Raw genomic sequence first — 22,763 nt, forward strand, 5'->3', positions numbered from 1 at the left:
ATCGATAAAACTATATTCAAACTCGCATTTGTTGTATGGAAAATCTAAAAGGGGTCTTGTAAAACAGACTCAATAATGAATGGAAGCAAACTCAGAGAAACAATCTCATTCAAAAATCAACGAAAAATATAAAACAATCTTAGTGATCTAATCTCTGTTACCCCAAATGTATCTTTTTATTTATTGTTACAACTTTTCCTGGACTTTTCAATAAAGATCGTAAGAAATATATATTTGTGTAAAATAAACTACTTGATTATAATAAATGTAGGGCCTTTTTTCATTTAAAAAAAAATTGTTTTGTATATTTATACATACATATCCATAAACTTATCTTCTTTTTGAATCACTGATTTCAGTTTATACAGATTACAAGAACGTTTTGTTGGAAAGATTGAACAAATGTACATTTTGTTTTAGATGAAATAAAAAATAAATAGAAGTATACAGTATATGTATGTATTTTTGCAAGACAGAAAAACATAATATCGAAACCTTAAATAAGTCTGCTGAGAAATATTTTAGACTTTTATTTTACCTTAGATTGGTAATTTATGATGAAAAAAGAAGAAGATTTTCACATTTTTTTACTTTTTTCATTTATCAAATGGGAAATTGTAAATATAATTACAACATAGGGGAACAGATATGAACACAAAAACCAAAGAGACCACCTGCTATATCGAAGAGAAAACTACCAGATATAGATATCATCATTATTATTACATTGAAAAATAGTCAGGTTGTAAAATTGCAAAATTGTCAATTTAATTAAAATTCGTTTTTGCAATATTGCATAATTACATTATTTATTTCTTTCAAAGTTTTAAGTCATCTTTTCCTGACAGAATTTTCATTTTTCTTTCATTAAAACAACAAAAAGCTATTTTATATATTTATCTTAACACCCTTCAAGTATAATTTGGTAAAAAAATTCAACTAAAAAGCTAAATATAGCTGTGTAAAAAAAAAATCATATGCTTAAATGTATTGAGTTTTTCAAGAAATACCGAAATGCATTCGTATATTACAAGAAAAAAAGGAAGAACGGTATTAAACAAACACACACACACAAATATATACAAAAGAAAATACACACACATGAATGAAAAAAACCCGGAATAAATTAAAACATAGCGTTTATTTTAAATTATTAACATTTGAAATTTAAAATATTTTTATTTTTTTAAGCTCCCGTAGTACAATCATTTGGACCTCGTAAAATGTTTAAAATTTATCTCTACACGTGAACTATTCTTCCCTCGTCCTACAGAGAAAATGTTTTCAATTATAACGGGTACCGTCTATGTATCTTGAGTATTTATCGGTCTGTTAAACTGTTCAAAAAACTTTGAAGGACAGGGTTCATTCCCACGTTCTTAATACCCCAAGTAGAGTCTGTATACATGTCAAGGGTTGTGAGATTTATACACTATTTTTCACTTTATCAGAGATTCACAGTTTATTTCCAAACATTCAATATTTGCTTCTACAAACGTTATTAATAATGTGAATAATTAAATGTATAAATTAAGCGTTGGCATGCATAATAATTCAGAATAAGGCTTTTAGTTTTTAGCTTTCGTTTATGTTCAAATTCAATCAGTAAATTGAAATTTTACATACCTTTAAATCAGCCATAATGAATTAGCCCCCCCCCCCCCAAAGAAAAACCAACAACACCATTTTAAACCCATTTCGGCACTTTGCATCCCTTCATTGTAATAAATCACAATTTACTTAGTTCACGAACACTCATCTTTCCCCAAATAACAATTTGATTGTCGTTTATTTTTCATTCCATTATGATATCTAAAACAGTTGAAATAATTTTGAAATTTCTGTGTGGTGCTTTTGAGTGTTTTCCTGTCTAGTGTAATTTTTCTTTGTTATGTTATTTCAATTTATATCATATACTGTAAACAGGTATGATATGAAATAAGAATAAAATATACATACAAGATTATTACAAAATTAATTCAAATGACAGCCAAAAAAAAAATTTGATACATTTTTGAATGCGAAATAGTAGCAGAGAAAAAAAAACATATACTAAAGTAGATGTACCTAGAATCAAAAATAAAATGACGAATGTATGCAATAAAGAAAGGATAGGTAATCTATTTGCGTACACACTCACAGAAAATGCTTGTCTTGCTGTTTTTTTCCAGACTAAATAAAGTTAAATGGTAGAGGTTATCACAAAAGATAGATCTATCGCCAAGGACAGGCACCGTACCACACATAAACCGGTCTCCGCGAAACAAGCCTCACAAATGTCACGTACTAGCGATACATCGATGTGGCTAGTTTGGTCAAAATATGTAAAACAACACATAGTACTTATAATTATATTGGCGAGAGAGAGAGAGAGAGAGAGAGAGAGAGAGAGAGAGAGAGTAAGTAAAACTTGTACCGTCAATGAAAGTGATTAGTAAACGTCAATAAAAGTGATCAGACATTTATTATCTTATTCAGTGAAATTGACGAAGTATTTAAAAATCCTAAATTCCAGCTAACTTCGTCATATTTACATCCGCTATGTGCAGTGCATTGTGTAGTGCTGTCTTCTTTCTACATTAGACGTCAGTAGATATCATTCTAAAGTATATCGTTTGTTTTTCACTTATTCAGCTGATTTTCTCATGTACGTTTTTCTATAATTTTCTTAATGCGATCATAAGTTACTTCTCACTTTGCGCCAAACATTCCCTTAACCTTTAAAAATCTTATCGCATGTACTGAAGAGCGTACTGTAAGGCACATATCAAGAATGCTCTCAAAGACAAACTTATCTATAATTTCTCAAATCATTGAAGCAGCAAGTATGACTTAGACATTTCCTAGAAAATAAATAATTTAACGGGTACAATTTACAAATTTCTAAGTAAACATTGAAATGAATATGCATGAAACCTTGACTCGATGAATATGCCTTTATTTGGCTATTTCAGAACGAGACCACCATGCGACCGTCTACTAGAATTACGTAACTTTCGAGATTTAGGTAAAATTATGATAAATGGACGAACATCCTTGATGTGTGATGGATTTTATATATAGAAATGTTTAACAACAAACCTGAGACTGCTTCATGTAGCAGGAAATAATTCTAATTATCCCCTTAAAAGAGCGTAGCCACCGCCATTCTCCATTATTACCAGCACCGCCATTTCGTTACATGTATAAGGTGATTTTGTTAGCCTTGGGAAAAAAATACATGTACTTTACACAACGGAAACAAGGTTACAAGCTTATAACAACATTTGATATCTCTAAAGTATACAGATAGAAGAATTGAGTAGAGGTAAAAGGTGAACTCCATTTTGAGCAAAAATATTTTTCTTTTTTTTGGGGGGGGGGTGTAGTGGGTCATCTAAGTTTTGCTGCGTCAGGTTGCAGCCAGACATGTAAATAAAGAAAGTGAGTCCATATCTAGTTCTACGATAGGTCCGTATGTAGTAAATGACCACTCACCTGATGTGACGTAAGGAGGGGAAGGGAGGGGGGGGGGGTTATTTTAGTCAAATCGCTGTAAACTAAAGGTTTGATATGAAATGTATCATGCTTAATCGCAATCAAAATATTTTATGGTTTCAATGAATGAAATGGATACTAGTATTATGCAACTATCAACAATATCAAATGCCTGGGAAATGCTGTTCAAGCTGCTTAGACGTGAACTCAGCTTTAGATATGCATAAATCAAAATATACATGAATATGGAAATTATGGATACAAATATTATCAACCCATAAGTTTACCTGACCCTTTGTAATAACAATTGCAGGTTTATTTTGAATGGACACACCCCTTACGAAATAGCTTACGCTATATCACCCTCTCCCCTGGTTGCAGATAGAAATTCCACAAAACAGTAGATAAACTAAAATGTAAAATAATACGACGCATTTATATAGAAAGTATCGTTGAATCTGACACTATCATTCATACCTGGCAAACACTTTTGCACATGTTACAGGCCTATGAGCGAACATGACTTATTGAACTTGTAGCTCTATCAAATAGTACATACACATCGTATATCTAAAACATTAAGACATACTAAGGAAGGGGTTAAGATTATTTTAATTTCCTTTTCTAAAAGACCTTGAGTTGGAAAATTCAAATTTTCAAATTCTAGTTTTGTCGTACCGACGTAGAACAGTCCTATACATATTTATGATAGAGACCATGATGCAATTTTGTACAGAATTTTCTTGCACTATATATATATAATTACATGTATAAATATGATTTTTTTTTACTATCTCATACTAGTATAGAAATGTGTTGCATTGAATGGAAAAGATTTCAAATATTCACCAATTTTGTTGAAGTTAAAAAACCATGGCCAAAAACCCTTATTCTTGATTTATTACTATTTTGCTCGATTCTGAGAAATTTCGCCATGAAAAATGAACATTAACCACCAACAATATGAGAGATTAGAACTCGGATGTGTTTCAAATAGCGATTAGGAACCACATAACCTTAGGTACACCGACTCTTTGCATGGGCCTAAAGCGTTTGTGGTAAGCGGTTATGTTTAAAAATAGAACCCATAATCATTTTTTGAACTGTTTAACATATAAATGCTTAATACATATTTAACCGCAAAATATGCTTTTACACACCTTCCACCCCCAAGCACAAGCCCCATTTTTTCTGTGACCAAATATCTTTGCTAGTTATATCTTGTGTAACATGTTTTTTCACCTGCATTTCCTTCAACTCGTACCTTACCCCATCCCTTTAGAACAAAACTCAAATATTTAAAAAAAAACACCTGAACTGGAAGAAGTGAAATAGCTATGAAAAGTGAATATGAAGGGATGCCGCAGTGACAATAACTTCACTGAAATGTATGCACCTAAAAATGTCGTTCTTGTGATAGAAATAAAAAAAATTGTTTTATTCTTTACAAGAAATAAGTGTACGCTTGGTTTTTTTTTACATATATTTTTTTCTTTTTGAACAAAAATTGGGCAACCACATTTTGTAACGTACTTTTTCAGGAAACAATAAGTTTACGTTCTATCGAAAAGAACAAAACCAACCCAAACCTTTGGTTTTTTTAATTCTTCAAAATACATGTTATTTCCGTATCTTAGTTCTTTTTAAAGCTTTGGTTAATGATCTGTATAAGATGATTTTTACTTTACCCTTTGTAAGAAATTTTGAAAAGGGTGGTTTGTTTAAATATTGCAAATTTTGAATTTTTGAAAAGGTTAAATTCTATACACGCTGCAATTTTTCAGTTTGCTTTAAGCGTTTAAGTTTCAATGTCGAACGTGATGAAATATAGATAATAAGAGCCTCTACAATATAAGAAATTTATAATCTCTTCTATCTGGCACAAATAGCAAAGAATAGTACAATGTACTGCAGTTCTTAAGAAACTTATAAGACTATTATCGTCGTTGACATTTAGAATTCGAAATAAAACTGTATATACATATACCATGAATGCTGACAACTATCAAACGATAGTCAAAACCTGTGTTAATGGTATGACGTATCTTTTAATGACCTGCTAAGGTCACGTCATCCTCATCCATATATCTACGCTACTTCCGTGATTGCCCCTGTACTGATCTGAACTACATATAACGAGTGTGCCTGCTTACTGCATCTAATAACAAACCAACTGTCACGAATTCCAATTCTATCCTCAGTTGTAAGTACCTCGGAAGATTACTAGTATAGAGTAATGACGGTATTAGACCTTTCTCAGGGTTATGTTGTTGTTTATTTTCGACAAGAAGTTATATTTATTTTTCATTCTTCCTTACAATTATCGACAGACAAATTTCACGTAAAACGGAGTCTACTTTTTGTTTTCAAATAAGTCATTAAATATTTGATTGATTTTGGTATGCTAATCAAATTTAACTCCCTAATTACGACATATATTTTTTTTTTGAAACTGCATATTGCAGCAACGACAGCAAAGATGTAGTGTTGACCCTTGTCACATATCGATTCCAGGATACAAATACATGTACAATTTCCGAAATACATTTCTAGGAACTATCAAAGTGAGCATAATTTGGAACAGGAAAAGTTAAAATAACTTAATAAAATTACGATAAAAAGTTTATTTCTGGGGAGGAGGAATGCAAATTTATTTTTTGTTTTTTCCATTGTATTTTTAAGCATCATGATGTAATTTTATGTAATACTGAATTTAAATCGCATTTAATAAACGAGAATTAACGATTTAGAATTTCTAGTTCGGACTTCGGTGATATGGTACAAAATGTATAGGTGGTTTAAGAAAATTCAAACAGATTCTGGAGAATTTACTTATTAATAAAATAAGATTAATATTAACATATATGGGATATATTTCGTATATCGACTGGTTTAAATAAAAAAAAGGGCTGCTTTTATCATTAGAGTTACTGAATTTCACTCCATCAACATCATCTAGTCAGAGGCGTGATAGGATGGTGCACTTAAACTATAACTTCTAATGATACAGTATATTCTATAGATTGAGTTAACCATCCATGTAGCCGCTAGGGATTAGAAAACATTAATAATACGTCATTTACTCGTAGTATGACAATTCCAAGCGGAAATGTGCATGTAAATTTATTTACAAAGGAATAGAAATAGACATCAAACTCTGTATATAACGGGGTGACATGACGTTTTAACAAATGGCCATTTTGGACGGAGATTCCCTTGTTTTACGTTTACAGTTACGCTACGTACAGTTTACGTATATAGCAATAGCTAAAATCGGTAAAGGCAACCAAAAAATTCTTCTCTTGTATGAAATCTTGGAGCGCATTCAATCTCTGAATTCAATATCAAATGACTTAACAGTAACGATGCACAGTATTTGTATAACCATTATTAAACAAATGCCGCTCTTTCACTATAACTTGACTTTTTTTTAGTCCCTTTCTGTTAGACCTCTATATTAATCACAAGAAATAAATGAAAATGATACAAATGAATTAATTTGTTTGAGGGATTTGGACATAAATCGTTTCTCCTTTTTGTTATAACAAATTGCTCGTTAGATTTTACAAGAGTTTTCACTCGAATGCTTGGCTCATAGCGTGATTCTTAAGAACTAGATTCCAAATAAAGTCTATATAAACAGGCAAAGAGCTGTTAAATCACAAGTATTGATTAGCACATGCAGTGCTTAAAGTTTTTATTTACAGAAATAATATTAAGATAATTTTTAATCCAAATCAGTAGTATGTTATAATTAAGATATTTTATATGTACTAACAATAATATGTCCAGTAAAATAAAGTTGCTTGGATTAATGAAGAGACCCGAAAGACAGAAATTTTATCCGATCAATCGAACTTTGGAATATCTGATCGAAATTTCATAACCGACAATAGCTATGGGCATTAAACTTTATAATACATAACAATTTATTTAAATAGAAGCAACATAAAATCCAACAATTTAAAAAGAACCCAGTTTTCAATCGTAAACTGATGTGAAAATATTCAGTGGATAAGGGGCTTAAGGGGGCACTTTCCTTCTTAAATATCAGAATGATGATTTAAGAAATTATTAAAAGTCGTTCTGTCTACTGAAATACTATATAAATATAACTATTGATAAATCTATTGGTTTTTTTTTAAAATTGTACTTTTGTAAGATATGGACATAGAGAATTGTCCATTTCAGTGAAAAAGAGAGGCTTGAAAACCGAACGAGATTCGAAAATTTGCTCTGAAGAATTATTATTTTTATATTGGTTATAGTATTACTTATGATGTTATGTGGCGCATTCGTTTTAATGAAAACAAAGAATGAAAATTAAATACAAGAGAAAAAAATAAAGCGTTATATATTACGAAACAATTACGAAAAAACTGAAGTTTTTCTTGAATATCCATACAGGAATATTTTAATATTCATATTTTAAATACATGTATACGACTATAAAAAAAAGTATCCCAATTATAGAGTTTATAGTAATCGAACACGGTTATACGATTTGTTAATAGATGATGATGTCTTCCATCTAAAACAAAGTGTTGGTGGTTTCAATGATATTTAATGTAGATATCATTTTGTTGTTTTCATATCTTTTCCCTCGTTATGCCCTGTTATAACGATAGCAGCTAACTTTACAGACTAAAATCTTCTTAAAATTTGTTCATTTCACACTTATCACGAAAGAAGGAGGGTTGTGCTTGAAGATGTAGGCAATTTAAATTAAATATATATTCAAAAAATACATTGAATCATGTTTTGCAGACCAAACTGTTGACCAAAACGGTAGGCAGCTGAATGAAATCATTTCATGTTGATTTACGTAATACCTTTAAAACATTTTGGACTTAAATAAAAACTCTAAATATACACATTTCTGTTTCTTTTTTAAATTATAAATGCAACAGAATCTTTAAAAGTGAATAAATATTTATATCAAAATATTTTAAAGTTTCTTCAAATAAATAAATTCAAGACTGTGAAAAGTAATGATTGACACACAGAATGTAGGGAGGATTTTCAAAGAGACCAATAGACAAAGTCAATGCAGCACTATGAGGGTGTACCACGGACACACGGACACCACTTTTTAGTTTTTGTAATACCACTCCACTCAGCGCAACACTAGGATGGTTATGATGGCCATCAGTAATAAATATTCATAAGTTCCTCATTTTTTTTATTACTCCGATATAGCAACGTGCTTTTAAATAAATACTAAATGATTACAAAATATGAGAATATGGTGGAATATTTAAACGCTGCAACCGTGGTTTGAATTGGGAGTGGGTCTTATATCGTCCAGCAATGACTTTAAAAGCACGTTTCCTGGTCAGATATTACCGTATTAAAGATACTGATGATAAAACGTACTCTTCGGGGACAACTGGGTGATAGTTGTACGTTTATTAAGCCTAGCTTGTAAGAGCTGTATAATAATGTTAATTTTCAATAAGTGGACTTAATTTACTTGTAAAAAATAATAATGGCAAAAACTTATCATGATGCTTCTTTTTGAGAAATTCTAAGACACTTTCTAATTGGTAATTAGCACAGTATTTCTAAATGTGCATGTAAAGAATTTTAAAATCAATTACTAGTAATAACCTCTGAAGGAAATGAAGTATGAAATGTATAAACTTTGAATCTATTTAAAGTATTGTAAACAATGAAATTATCAATACAGTATTTCTATGATTTTTACAATGTCTTGTAGAGAATTTAAAATATTATCATAAACTCTTAATGGAGGAAAAACAGCATGAATGAATAAAATTTGAATATATTACGAAAAGATTGTTCCTATATATTACTAAAACTTTAACAGACCTTTTATGCATTTTCTACAAACTTTCATGGAAAATTTTTCAACGTCTTAAATAGACGTCACAAAGAACTAATGTCCTTCCTTAATGTCCTGAAACAACATAAGTAGTATTATGGTGGATGAAGCGGCCAGTTGTACATGTATGTATAACAAATAGACTGTTGTTGCAGCTGATTCTGTTAACAGCGACACTTACATACAGCTAGACAGACCATGGTACATTTATATACACTAGAAAAGGTTCATTGTAAAGAAAAATCAGAATATATTTCTGTCTATGATTGCAAAGTAGTAACATGTGAAGGGTTATTTACATCTATTATAATGCATCCTATATCTACTGTGTTACGTGACACCAGTGAAATTAGTTTGCAAAACATATTTTCAAACACAAAAAGTAATGAAACACAAGTATATCTTTTTATAATATATGTTATTTCGAATCATTTTTCCTTTCACTAATATTACCTTTCATCAACTCATAGAAGAAACAAAATTGGGGTAATACATGAACATTTCGAAATATACATTTGAATGCATGGTGTTTATTTAATCTTTGTGCAATTTATCCCTCTAACATTTAAGAATGAAAGAAACGTCAATTTTTATGGTCATATTAAAAGGTCAAAGTAATTTACGGTTAATATCAATTTTCGCCTCTCTCAAATTTTTTAATCTTACTTAATTTATAAACCATTGTTTATTTTCGTTATTTTGATAGATCGTAAAAACGTTGTCTTGGCATACTGTGAAATTTTATTTTAATTTGAATGATACAATTTCTTTTAAAAGACCTTCAAGTATTGCAATTTTTTGTCTTTAAAAGTCACATCAAGTACTAATTTTACATTATGATAAATTTAAGTTACCGGTTAGAATATAGTCGTATTAAATATAGTTTATATATTTTTTAATTAACAAATAATTTTCCTTTGATAATACCAACACAAACAATTCTAATATCTTAAAACGTAGCTTTTGACAATGCAAATTCTAACAATGGCCATTACATTTTATGCTCTCCACTGAAAGAGGGTTGAAATGGTGTAGGTTTGAGTTTCGTTCAATTGAACAAAATATGAAAACTTTTAAAAAAAAAAATGAAATATTAGAAAAATTTGGCTTTCTGTTACTTAGTTTCGGATTGATGCCTTCAAACCACAGTAAGAACTTTCAAGATAACGTCTGAAATCAGTACGAACTGGTATAATCCTTAATGATACGGTATTGATACGGTATCCTTACACGAGCACGGTATTTTAAAGAATGAACTGCAATTCTTATGAACAAAATTACAAAAGTTAATTTTAATTTGATACGAAGATAGACTAATAAATTTGTCTAAATAGATAATTTCACAAGACTTTCATATATCCATATATATGTTGTGACCTACGGTCACACAGAGTATAAGGCAGGGGGAGAGAAGGGCCCTCAGTAGTACATGTAGTCAACGCCAAATATACTAATGTACTTAAACGAACTAAATTTCATAAAAATGTTATCCTTGTTTATTGATCATATAAAAAATTTTTTTTTTAATTTTAATCTTGAAAAGATGTATAGAGTTTTACAATTGTAATAAGCTATGTGTCAAAACCTACCAAAACAAGCATTTTTTGTTCTATACCTTTTAATTCCACACCATTCTCTGTTACCAAATTCCTCTCATTTTGGTATATGTTACATTAAATGTTTAAAATCAAAGATTTCTTAAATTATCTATAATAATCTAATTTAATCTTTTAATGTATATATGCATACATGTATTAATATAATTTAAAGCCTCCTGTTTAAAAAATCCTAACTAGACCTATCTCTTTGTTCACATTGAAATCAAACTATTTAAGTTAATTTTTTAATATATACGTTATTTAGATTTTTGGTCAACCTAAAACAGTATAAAAGACCTTTTCAGTTAGGAAATAAAATGGGTAGTAAATGGGTTCCGTCAAATGAATTCTAAAAACGATATAAAGAATTTTCCAATCTTATCCAATAATATTGAATTATAAGTCTTGACAAAGACATGCTAGTATCAAGGCTTTGAACCATTTTAATAAGACCTTGGACTTTCGGTATGATGCAAATGCATGTATCTCTTTCTTGCATTAAAAGAAGTTAAAGATCACGCTTGTTTCAATTGAAATTTACACAGATTTTGTAGACTTTGCTCAAAAGCCAGACAAATCTTGTTGATTTCAAAGAGCCAAAGCTGAGTGGCCGGCAATGAAATAGACAGAGCACGTTCAACTACCCAAAGTCCAAGCTCCTGTTATCTAGTGAATATAAGATTATTTCACCAAATGACGTGTGTATTCCAGATTATAAAATCGCCTCTTAAATTCACGTATTGCACACAATTGCACTATATGCAATAGAAATAGAAATATATAAATAATTTCATAATAGATGAGCGACACAAAATTGGCGTATTTTATAGCAAAACTGAACACGTTATTGGCTGCGCCGCGTAGTAATACATCCTGTACAAACTAGTGGTTTTAAAATGTTGATTTGATTTGAACATATTTTATTGCATTAAATATTGCAATGGGATTGGGCACAAGTTATAAAATCTTAATTCGCCCTCTCCCTACATGTTAAACAACAAATACGTCTCAGTTTTTACTTATATAATAATATTTTACATCAGTACGTAGATATTTGATAAATGTAGTAAGAAAGTTAATGTTATTTACTATTAATGTTACATGTATGCAAGGATGAACGAGATAGATAAATAAAAATAAGTAAAAATGTTATCAACACAAATGCTCAGATTTGTGATTATTCAAATCTGACAGTACCTTGAATATAAAAAATATTGAACAATTGAAAAAAAATAATATTTATTTTCATTATTTTAAAATGTTGCTTCAAAGGGTAGAAATTAGAAATAATATAGATATAAGTAATTAGGAATCATTCTTTGAATATTATGAGGTGATAATTTCGGTTGGATTTGACCACGCCCGGACCGAAATTATCTCCTCATAATACTCAAAGAATAATTCCTTACTGTTATATAGCGTTGATTACAAGGTGGGTTTATTATTAAAGTTGGTCTATGTTGATCACTCGATAACCGGTATTTACTGTTTTGGGACTGTTATTCACCCATTCGTTACCAGGAAGATGTAATGACGATTAACTCTAAAAATCAAAATTGCCCATATTCGACTGTGAATTCATATTTTCAAGTCTTATGTACGAAATGCAGTTTTTCCTTCAAAAGGGCAGTTAACGCTTGCAGCTGCACCAAAATTAATGCGATTAAACATTTTCAGAACTGTTTTGTTTTGTTTGTTCTATACAATACTAGTATTTAGTATTTTGTTTGTTCTGTCCCGAGTACTTGTTTTGAATGTTTCTTTGTTCTGCACAACACTAGATTTTCGTTTGTTCTGTACGTCACTATAGTATTCGTTGGTTCGTACGTTCTGTACCGTTCTAGTATTCAGTATTACGTTTGTGTTTTACACCACGATACTCTGTCCAAAGATATCCTCGATTCACATTTGGTTTGATTACTAATATCTCGGTGTTCAAACGGTGTTCATTCAAAAGTATGATAAATTTCCAAAATTTCGTCTGTGAAACGCCCCCTTTAGTTTATCAGGTTTCAGTACACGGCTAAAAAATGTAATGTGATGTCTACGGTGATTTTGTATTGCAATAAATCAGGATGATAAAGTTGAAACATTTTGTGAGGTATTCCGAGTGACTTCCGAATGGAGATGTCAACATTTCCCATTACAAATCTCCGTAAGAAATCTCAGAGTAAAATGATGAAGTGTGAATGAAGTTATCTTGGATATTTGCCCTTTTATCTTTTTAAACTGCACTTCTTTCACGGGTATGTGTATTTTATTAAAAATCGTTCAAGCGTATCTTGGGACAGACTACAGTATAGTATTCAGTATTTTGTATATCTATACCATTCCAGTGAACAGTGTTTCATTTAGTCTTTACAGCACAAGTACTCAGTATTTCGTTTGTAGTATTCAGTGTTTCGTGTATGTTTTATACTACTAGTTTTTAGTGTTTCGTTTCTCTATACAGTTCTAAGTATTCAGCATTTCCTTTGTGTTTAACATTATCGTATGTTATGTACCGTTCTAATATTCAGTGTTTTGTTTGTTCTGTACCGTTCTAGTATCATTATTTTGTTTGTTCCCTACAGCACTAGTATTCAGTATTTCGTTTGTTCTGCACATCACTAGTATTCAGTATTTCGTTTGTTCTGTATATCACTAGTATTCAGTATTTCGTTTGTTCTGTATATCACTAGTATTCAGTATTTCGTTTGTTCTGTACCGTTTTAGTATTCATTATTTTTTTCCCGTACAGCACTAGTGTTCAGTATTTTGTTTGTTCTGTACAGTTATAGTATCAGTGTTTTGTTTGTTCTGTACTGTTATAGTACCAGTGTTTTGTTTGTTCTGTACCGTTATAGTATCAGTGTTTTGTTTGTTCTGTACCGTTATAGTACCAGTGGTTTGTTTGTTCTGTACATCACTAGTATCAGTGTTTTGTTTGTTCTGAAACATTCTAGTATTTAATGTTTCTTTTTTTTCCTGTACCATTCTAGTTTTCATTTTTTAATGTTCTGTACAGTTCTAGTATTCAGTGTTATCTTTGTTCTGTACATCACTAGTATTCATTGTTTCGTTCGTTCTGTACATTACTAGTATTCAGTATTTCGTTTGTTCTGTAGGACTAGTATTCAGTATTTCGTTTGTTCTGTTCCGTTCTATTATTTAATATTTTGTTTGTTCTGTAGAGTACTATGTATATAATGTACTAATACTAATTTGTCAAACAGACACGTTTGTCATCCATGGAAGAATACACCAGTGGTGCTCATTTGTCGAAACTGTAAATAGCCTCAGTTTTGCATCTGTGTATTCCTGGTGAAAGATTAACATCCGACACGGTTAATAATTTGACACGATTTCATTGCTTTATTCCAATGAATGTAAAATTTGTCACATAGTACGTCAATCTCATGCGACTTATATCAGAATTTTACTAAAACACCTTTTCACCTTGATGTTTCATGTAAGCATACAGGTATCGCTTCGTGCATATCTATGGAAAATAATATTTATTCTAGATGCACATATGTCTCCTCAAACTAATTTTAAACTATTTACGTTTAATATGAAAATCTGAAACGACATGTAATATTCAGGGTATTTTATCATTTGGTATTCATTACAAGTAGGATATAGACAAAACGGCGAATCTGATTGGCCGAAGAAAAATGCTTTAATTTAATTCATGAGCAATTATAGTTTTTCCTGTTTTAATTTTTGTAAAAAATTAAATTAAACAATAAGAAATGAATAATAGGTTTAGTGAATGTAGTCAGAAAACTGCGCAGTAGTTTTCCTTCGTTTTACCTTCCCGTCAGCATCCACATAAATAATGTAGGATTTGTTGCTCGATTTGTAAAAAAAAATACGTATGAATAGAAAAATTCAAACTCATACTAACTTTCTATTGATTTGTAATTACAACTTCATCAAACACATTTTTAGAATTAAAGTAACAATTATTTTACCAAAATATGTTGATGTTGACCTTAAGCAAGGAATGCAAGGAATGCAACTCTTATAGAACTAAAAATTTTAAAGTCAGAATTCAACGAAAAATAAACTATGCATTATCTCTTAACACTATTGAAACATGAATTTTTGCTCTCAAGCCCAAAGAAACTTTAATAACACTAAGAACTCTCCCTGATCTATTGAATAGCAGAAATTGGTGTCAAGAAAAAGTTTTCCTAATTATAAAATGCTTTTTTGGCAAAATCATATAGGCTGAAGTCAGTTCTAATGGAAAATATTTTAGTGTGAATTGGTTATTTTTCGAACTGTTAAGGTGATTACAGGCACTTCCTCCTGTACGAGAATTCAATGCCAAATCTGAAGAGGACTGATTAAGACATCCAAACCCGAGGCCCCGCGTTACGGTATGGGTGCTGGCACGATAAATAACAACACTCTATTCTTAATGGGCCTAAGCACCATGCTTTTTTTTCATTCGCCGTTTACTGGCATTTAACGAAGTAAGTGAAATAATCTTGATGAGGCGTAAAACAGCATACAATCAATACAATCATCTCGTAATATGAAGAAACGATATCACAAACAAATAAATATTATAATTATGCAAATGTCGATGCACATTATATTCCAGCTCTTTAAGATAACTTTGAATACTGACAGTTTGTAAATTTTGAATTTACTGGATGGTTGTAAATAAAACATAGTTGTTATGTTGTAAATTTTGCATTTACACCCACCCGGTAAATTCGAAATTTACAACATGACAAGTCTTTCTTGGTCTTTCTTTAAAGGCAAATGATGGACCTTGATTTGATTTTTCTCTTTCAAAACAATTTTTCTTAAAATAGAATATAACATATAAGTTCTTTTTAAAAAAGGAGTGAAATGCTACCAAAATTTGAAACGAAATTCTACGTTTATAGGTAATTCTTTGGAATATTAAAATTCATTATAATATCATACAACAATATACCCCATCATTTAGTGAGAAAATTGAACCAGATACAATACACAAAAAAACCCCAAATTTTATGGAAAGTGTTTTGCTTTAGCAAGTGTTATTAGCTATTTGTCTTACCCAACGTTGACAAATTTATCTATTTAATTTATTAATCAATCTGTTAATACTGTATAACTAGTTTATGTATAAAATTGTGCAAATTTATGCGTTCTGGTCTCGATTTTTGAATTGATAACAGACTATAAAACATGTGTTATCATATTTGCGGTTGAGGTCTAGCCGCAAATTAAAAAAAAATAGCTCTCTTTAGAAAATCTCAGTTATACGGTATTACCTCCGCAGACTCTATAGGTAAAATTATGTCTCTTTCGACTTTTTTACTCACTTGTGAAAAATTCTATAACCTTTCAAATAACAAAATCAAACTTACTGGCGGTATGATAAAAGTTACAGAAAGGTTGCAACTTCGAACGACGAACAGGATACCCAACATTCTATATATAAAAAGTTCGAGTTCGACCCCCTACCCCACAAACCATATTGTCTATAAGGTGACAAGCCTGAAGGTACATTGTTATATGTATTAATAAACCAAATGAATTAGATGATTTGTGTGCTGTTAAGGAAGGAGTCTTCTCGGTATCAAACATACTTCTTATTATAAGAAATTCATGAAATTTTGACACAGTCAAACGGATCATATTACCAAATGATTCTACCAGTTTAATCAAATTTGACCTTTTTGTTTTCGCATAAAGGTCAGGTCAAGGTCACAACCTTTTTCCTGAACGTAAAGGATGATAAAAATAAGTGTAGCTCTTTGTAGTTCTAGACATTTTTTAAGATTTGAAGATTTTATTCTTCAGTGAAATGATAGAATATCAGAATGTCTATCACCTCATACTACTAAATGGAATAGATATTTATACTAAAATTGATATTGCTTAGCCCGCATTTCCTCTAATTTTTTTAAATTTTGATTATTTTTTATGCTTCCAATAATAAAATATTTCTGATTTTTATGTATTATGAAGACTTTATATAAAAATATAATTTGACAGAAAAGCTAATATATTGACCACTCAATAAGAGAGAAAAACTGATTTTCGTGATTTTTTCATAAAAAAAATTGTATAGAATGGACGCTTTATAAAGCTTATAAAAATGTAATTTGATTGGCTATTCATATTCTAAAAACATATTTTGAAACCCAGGTATCATATCATTGGTTCACATTAGTAAAAAAAAATCCAACAAAAATGTTATTGTTTTTAAAATGCTAAAACAGACTCATTAATCTGCAGCAATTCTGAATTGCAAAACATATGATATTTCCCTACGCCAATATTACGCCAAATATATAGTCCTTGTTAGATTCTAAATACTGATTACTCTCTATGCCAAGTTGTATGATAGTAAAAAAGGAAGAAAAATATACAATCTTAATTTTCTTTCATCTTGATTTAATGAACAATTAATCAAATTTAAGTTGGACAAGTCGAAAACCAGAAATGAATCCTTTCTTAAAATATATAGCATTAGTTTTAAAGCAATATGAGCTGCAATTTTCCTGTTGAATTTTTTTTTTTGCAAAAATGTTATTTTCTTATAAAATTTCAAAAAAAAAATATCATCATGTGGTTTTTAAATTTCTGTTAGCCACATTTATGGGGAAAATCGTTAGATATAAGAAGACCAAATTTGAGCAAAATTGAATTAATGTCGTACTGTACAAGATATGATCTGCTATAAATTCCTTAGAAGAATTCTTCTGACAAAAATTAAAGGGTTTTTTTTAAATCTTATAATTATGAAAGTTTAAGTACAAGCCGACTTATCATACTAACATTTTTTTTTAAGCAAAATGAAATTCTAATAATAAAAAATCTTATATTGCTTTAAGAATTCTCACGTCAAAATTGTTTTACCAAAACTGCTTGGGTTTGTTGTTGCACACAGTAAACGTGCAGGTGACAAAATTAAATAGATGTATGTAGACATTACACCAAACTTTAAAGGACTATGTTCGGAATGGTCAAATATCTGCCCCCGATTTCAACCAGTTTTTAAATAGTATCGTATAAAAATCAAATCTTCACAAATCATTGTAAAGAGGATGCCTATAACTTTAATCTTGATTTTAGTCATCTCTGCTCATTCGCTGTTTATCTATGACGTCACCTAAATGACCTAATTCCCGCAAATTTGCAAACAAATGAAAATATTCTCACTTTTGCTCTATATTTTGCATTCGGAAGTAAAGAGCACAGGTCTGCTCAAGTGCGATTTTAACATATGTTTTTCTTCAGATAGTTATACACATTATACTAAAATATTGTACTTTAGCAAGCCTGCGCTCAATGTTTCCTAGTCGAAAAACCATCGGAAAACACCCATATTTTGCTACAAAACATCAATTTTTCAAAATAATGCAATCTTTATGACGTCATTTCTACATTATGACGTCACTTTGGTGATAACCTTTTACACCTTTATTTCCTATATGATTTTATCTATCTGTGACCTTATTTTTAAAGCTCTTTCTAAAACTTTGATTTTGGGGGCAAAAAATGCATAAAACCGTATATAGTCCTTTAGATAGAGATTAATTGGAAGACATTATCTGGGGAAGGTTAAAAAGACTTTGGTAATTGTGAGAGATGCCAAAGGTGAAAGGCTCCAAATCTCATATTAAACCAGAATGTAAAAAATTACATATTAATTTTATCAAGATCCACAGAAAAATCAAAACGTATGATTGCCAGCTAGTTGTTCACGAGACGCATTAATTAGTGCTTATACTACAGTCACTGCAACAAATTCATAATGACCCACACCAACGTACGGTACCATGAACAGGGGCTTGAACCAAAACAAACTGAATTGCGCTACTCTAAGTGATGAGGTTGTAAGTGATTTGATATATAAAAGTTGGAATTAGTAACACAGCTGTCATATAACCCCAATCTCATAGCCTGAGGTCATCATCTCCATTAATATTTCTAACCATATTGGACAATTTCATTTGCAGAGGGAGTATTTTATTTCATATACAATTACGATTGAGGTAAAAGAAATGATTTTTTTATAATCTTAATGCTTGATTTTCATATCTTATATTCTAAAATAACTAAACGTTAATGTTTTGCATTAACTGGTTTCTTATTATGTAAAAGGACACCGCAGTATGTACATGTATTTCACTGAATTTGGATATTCTTGTTCGTCTTATGTCATATATATTTATTCAGTGTAAACGGCCATGTCAGACGATTTAACCAATTTTTGTTTCAATAACTTTATTTCAAAAAGCTAAGTTACTTCCCCCCAAACAAGAAGGGTTGGTACCTAGATAAGCGTTTGCATGATTTTTTGTACACAACCTTTAGTCAACCGTTTCTAATTGTGCGTTACTTAACGGCTAGGCCCGGGCGTAAATCGTTGCTAGTACGAGACGTTACCGGTTATCATACGGTAGATATTCGTTTAAAAGTCTTCAATACATTGACATCGAGAACCTCCACCAACGGCGGGGTCAGCAATCAACGGACATCCAACGAATTCAATTTTTCAATTGTTAGGCGTCCGTAAGGAATATCTTGTAAGGTGTTATCGGGGCACGAAGTTTAAAACTCAAAATTAATCTTATCTAATCCAATATACCAGGAGCATCCTCTCTCAGTGTCGCTATACTAACTATATGTCTCGAATTTGTTAATCCGTGGCAATAGATTTAGTTCTTCACGTTATCGAATTCATATGATAAAACCCAATGGTATCACTAGCATCAATACCTCACGGTAAAGCAAACATCCTAATTATAATATTTTGTAACAATGCAGGATTATATGCACTACACTTTTATTGTAAATAAGTATGTTTTAAAAAATTAACAATGACTTGTTTTAATCATTGACATTTGTATCAAATTTTCAAATTAAATCAATCACGTTTTCTCGTTTTAGATATTCATGCATATATGAAATGATATGTTCACTAAAAAATGATATTCAGCAAGTTTTTCTTTCGCCGGCTTGCGTCCATACTTTACTTCCGCTTAAGATACAATCATGTTACTTTACTTCCGCTTAAGATACAATCATGTAACTTTACTTCTGCTTAAAATGCAATCATATAACTTTGCTTCTGCTTAATATACAATCAAATTCTAAAGTAGCATTGATTCGGTTCAGATCTAGAACAAGAACAATAAGCTTAATATATCTATTGAAATGATGACAAATTCTGTAGATATTGCATTGATTGATTGGGGTATTGTTGATTAGTGTCACTTCGGAAATGGTATCGAGACGTCATACTGCAGTTCCATTGAGAGTCAGAGATCTGTCTCGTGCCAACACCTGCATGTGCCTCGCTAAAAGGCTCACACAATTTACCATTTATGCCAAACCCCTATTTAGAGTAAGAAATTGAGGTCTTCTACAATTTTCGGACTTTCACGTTGGTTTGTGTTAGGCGGAGTTCGTGTCTCAACGTGTATACATTTATATAAACTTCAACAATTGTCAAATAAATACGATTGAAAAATAAGTTTCAAAAGAAGTCTCAGGAGTTCCGCTTTAATGCACACTTCCCTAACTTATCGTCGAGACTCTTTGCCAAGACTATAATAATAGAAGTTAAAGAAGTTGTACCGCAAACGATGTGAAAAACGTAATGGTCTAACACAACAAGCTTTATTTCTCCATCTTCACCTCTTCAACTTTTGAAGTGTCGACATCACCAGATCAAAGCGTGCCAATCATGTCAGCCTTAACTTTCAGTGACGGGAAATATGACACATTGCATGCTATATCCACAAAATATTGTATATGTAATGAAAAGTAACAAATATTATAAAAAAAAATACATATCCACAAAATTAAACGTAATATAGTTAGAGGTTTGTGCTTGTTCAGTAATTTGAATAGTTATTCTGACCTATTTTATAATTCATAATTTTAATATTACAGACCACTGACTCTATCCAGCAGGCCCAGATGATGGCATTTGATACACAGATTAAATTTGCTGGCAGGTAAGCATGTACTTATTATGATGTTTTATAATGCAAAAATATAACACCGACGCCGCTTCATTTTGCTTAGATACAACTTTGATCTGCAACTATGTTTCTGATATCTTATTATAGTTTTGCCCCCATCCCCAAATAATGGTATTTCCATCCCAAAATAACGGTATTTACTTATTCTGAACACAAAATGATTTACTATTACTTTTATTCAAGAATCGTAATTAAAGGGCGTGTGCTGATTTGATTCTTTTCCACTCTTTACAACTAAAGGAAGTTAAACATCTTGGAATTACTCAGTGTAGCTATTTCTTTTCTCTTTCCAACCATACGTATATTCCATTACCTAAAAAGGGGAATTCCTAAGAGTAAAAACCGGGTGTGCAGATAATATTTCAAAGTTTAGGAAAATTGTATATATAAGAATTTTAAAGTGGGGTAAATCTAAAGACTCGTAAAATTTGCAGTTTTATACTTCATATAACGACAAATATGACGCAAATTTATTGAAATAAAATTATTTCAATTTATCAACCTCTCCAAGAATCTGCATAAACATCTCACGCGGCTTCTTATAACCTCGCCCTGCGCTTTAGCCCGTGACTCCGGATGTTGCCTACCCCTATTGCGTATTCTTTTTCTTTTCCTTTTTACAATTTTTTAAGTTTAAACATATATATCTCCAACTTTTGAAAGTTATACGTTTAAGAATTATATAATGTCAAAATGAAATCCGTATATCAGGCATTAAAGATACATTGAGGAGAAGTATTAATAACGTGAACATGCATAATTTGAACTAATCGATGGATCTTACCATAAGTCCTACATATACACAGTTAAAAAGAGAATAAGTCTTAATATTAGATATATCAAATATTATATGTGCTATTATCTTTGCTACGCCCTTTTTTTTATTAAGATTTGCACGATAAGACAAATATATTTCGATGTCATTTTTCCAATATTGGTTTTTTTTTTCATTTGTAAAAAACCTTCAAGAATAAAAGATGATGATATTTTAGCCTTATATTTTTAATAAAAAAAAATTTTAAATTAAAAAAAAAGATTTGGGGGGGGGGGGGTGACGTTTTACGGGATGAAAAAATGAATAGCCTTTTGTTTGCATGCATTTATTTAGGTCACTGATGAAATTATTCATTTGAAATATATTCTTAAACGCACGAAATATTGGATTAATATCGTATAAACGTTTATTTCGGTCTTAAGAAAAAGATATAAATAATATCCATCCGATACCCTAGGCAGAAAAAATCCAAGGTACAGGATATTTTGATGATTTTAAATCTTTATTTGAATGGTGTTCATGCGAGTTTTATGCCATTTAACCTTTCATCAATTAAAAAAGTGTAACTTTTGTTCCTTTAATTTCATAGAAATGACCTGAAAATTAATTTCAACCATCACCAATGTTTAAACTTTAAGGTTTCAAGGTCTAATAAAAGGTCAGAGGTCAAATATGATGAAGTCATCTAGGATTTTTTAATCAATTTTTATCTCCATGAAATATTGGATTAATATCGTGTAAACGTTTACTATATTTTGAAGAAAAAATATAAATACTATCCATCCGATACTCAAGGCAGGAAAAGTCCAAGGTACAGGATATTTTGATGGTTTTGAAATCTTTATTTGAATGGTGTTCTTAAACCTTAATGAATCTAAAACCAACGGTAAAATTTTCATTATTTTGTCATTTTGTTACGGGGTCATGATAATCATACTGTTAAATTTTATTAATTTTCGTTTTAAAAGAGAATTTACAAGCGCTAGTTGTACATCATATTGCATCAAAGTTTATCTTAAGTTACCATGTATGATTTATTTTAGTGTCTTTCAGTAACAAAAAGGTTTCCTGCATAAATA

At 30.5% G+C, this 22,763-nt stretch overlaps 1 long non-coding RNA gene across 1 annotated transcript in view; it reads left to right on the plus strand.

Annotated features, from left to right (window-relative positions):
• The window catches only part of LOC105335228 (uncharacterized), a 35,261-nt gene that overhangs the window by 7,242 nt on the left and 5,256 nt on the right, over positions 1–22,763 (plus strand). The window contains exon 2 of the long non-coding RNA XR_004596087.2: positions 20,818–20,882. This is a non-coding gene — a long non-coding RNA (uncharacterized lncRNA). The remainder of the gene's footprint in view (positions 1–20,817; positions 20,883–22,763) is intronic.

This window comes from Magallana gigas, chromosome 2 (genome assembly GCF_963853765.1).
Source record: "Magallana gigas chromosome 2, xbMagGiga1.1, whole genome shotgun sequence".
Taxonomy (NCBI): Eukaryota; Metazoa; Mollusca; class Bivalvia; order Ostreida; family Ostreidae; genus Magallana; species Magallana gigas.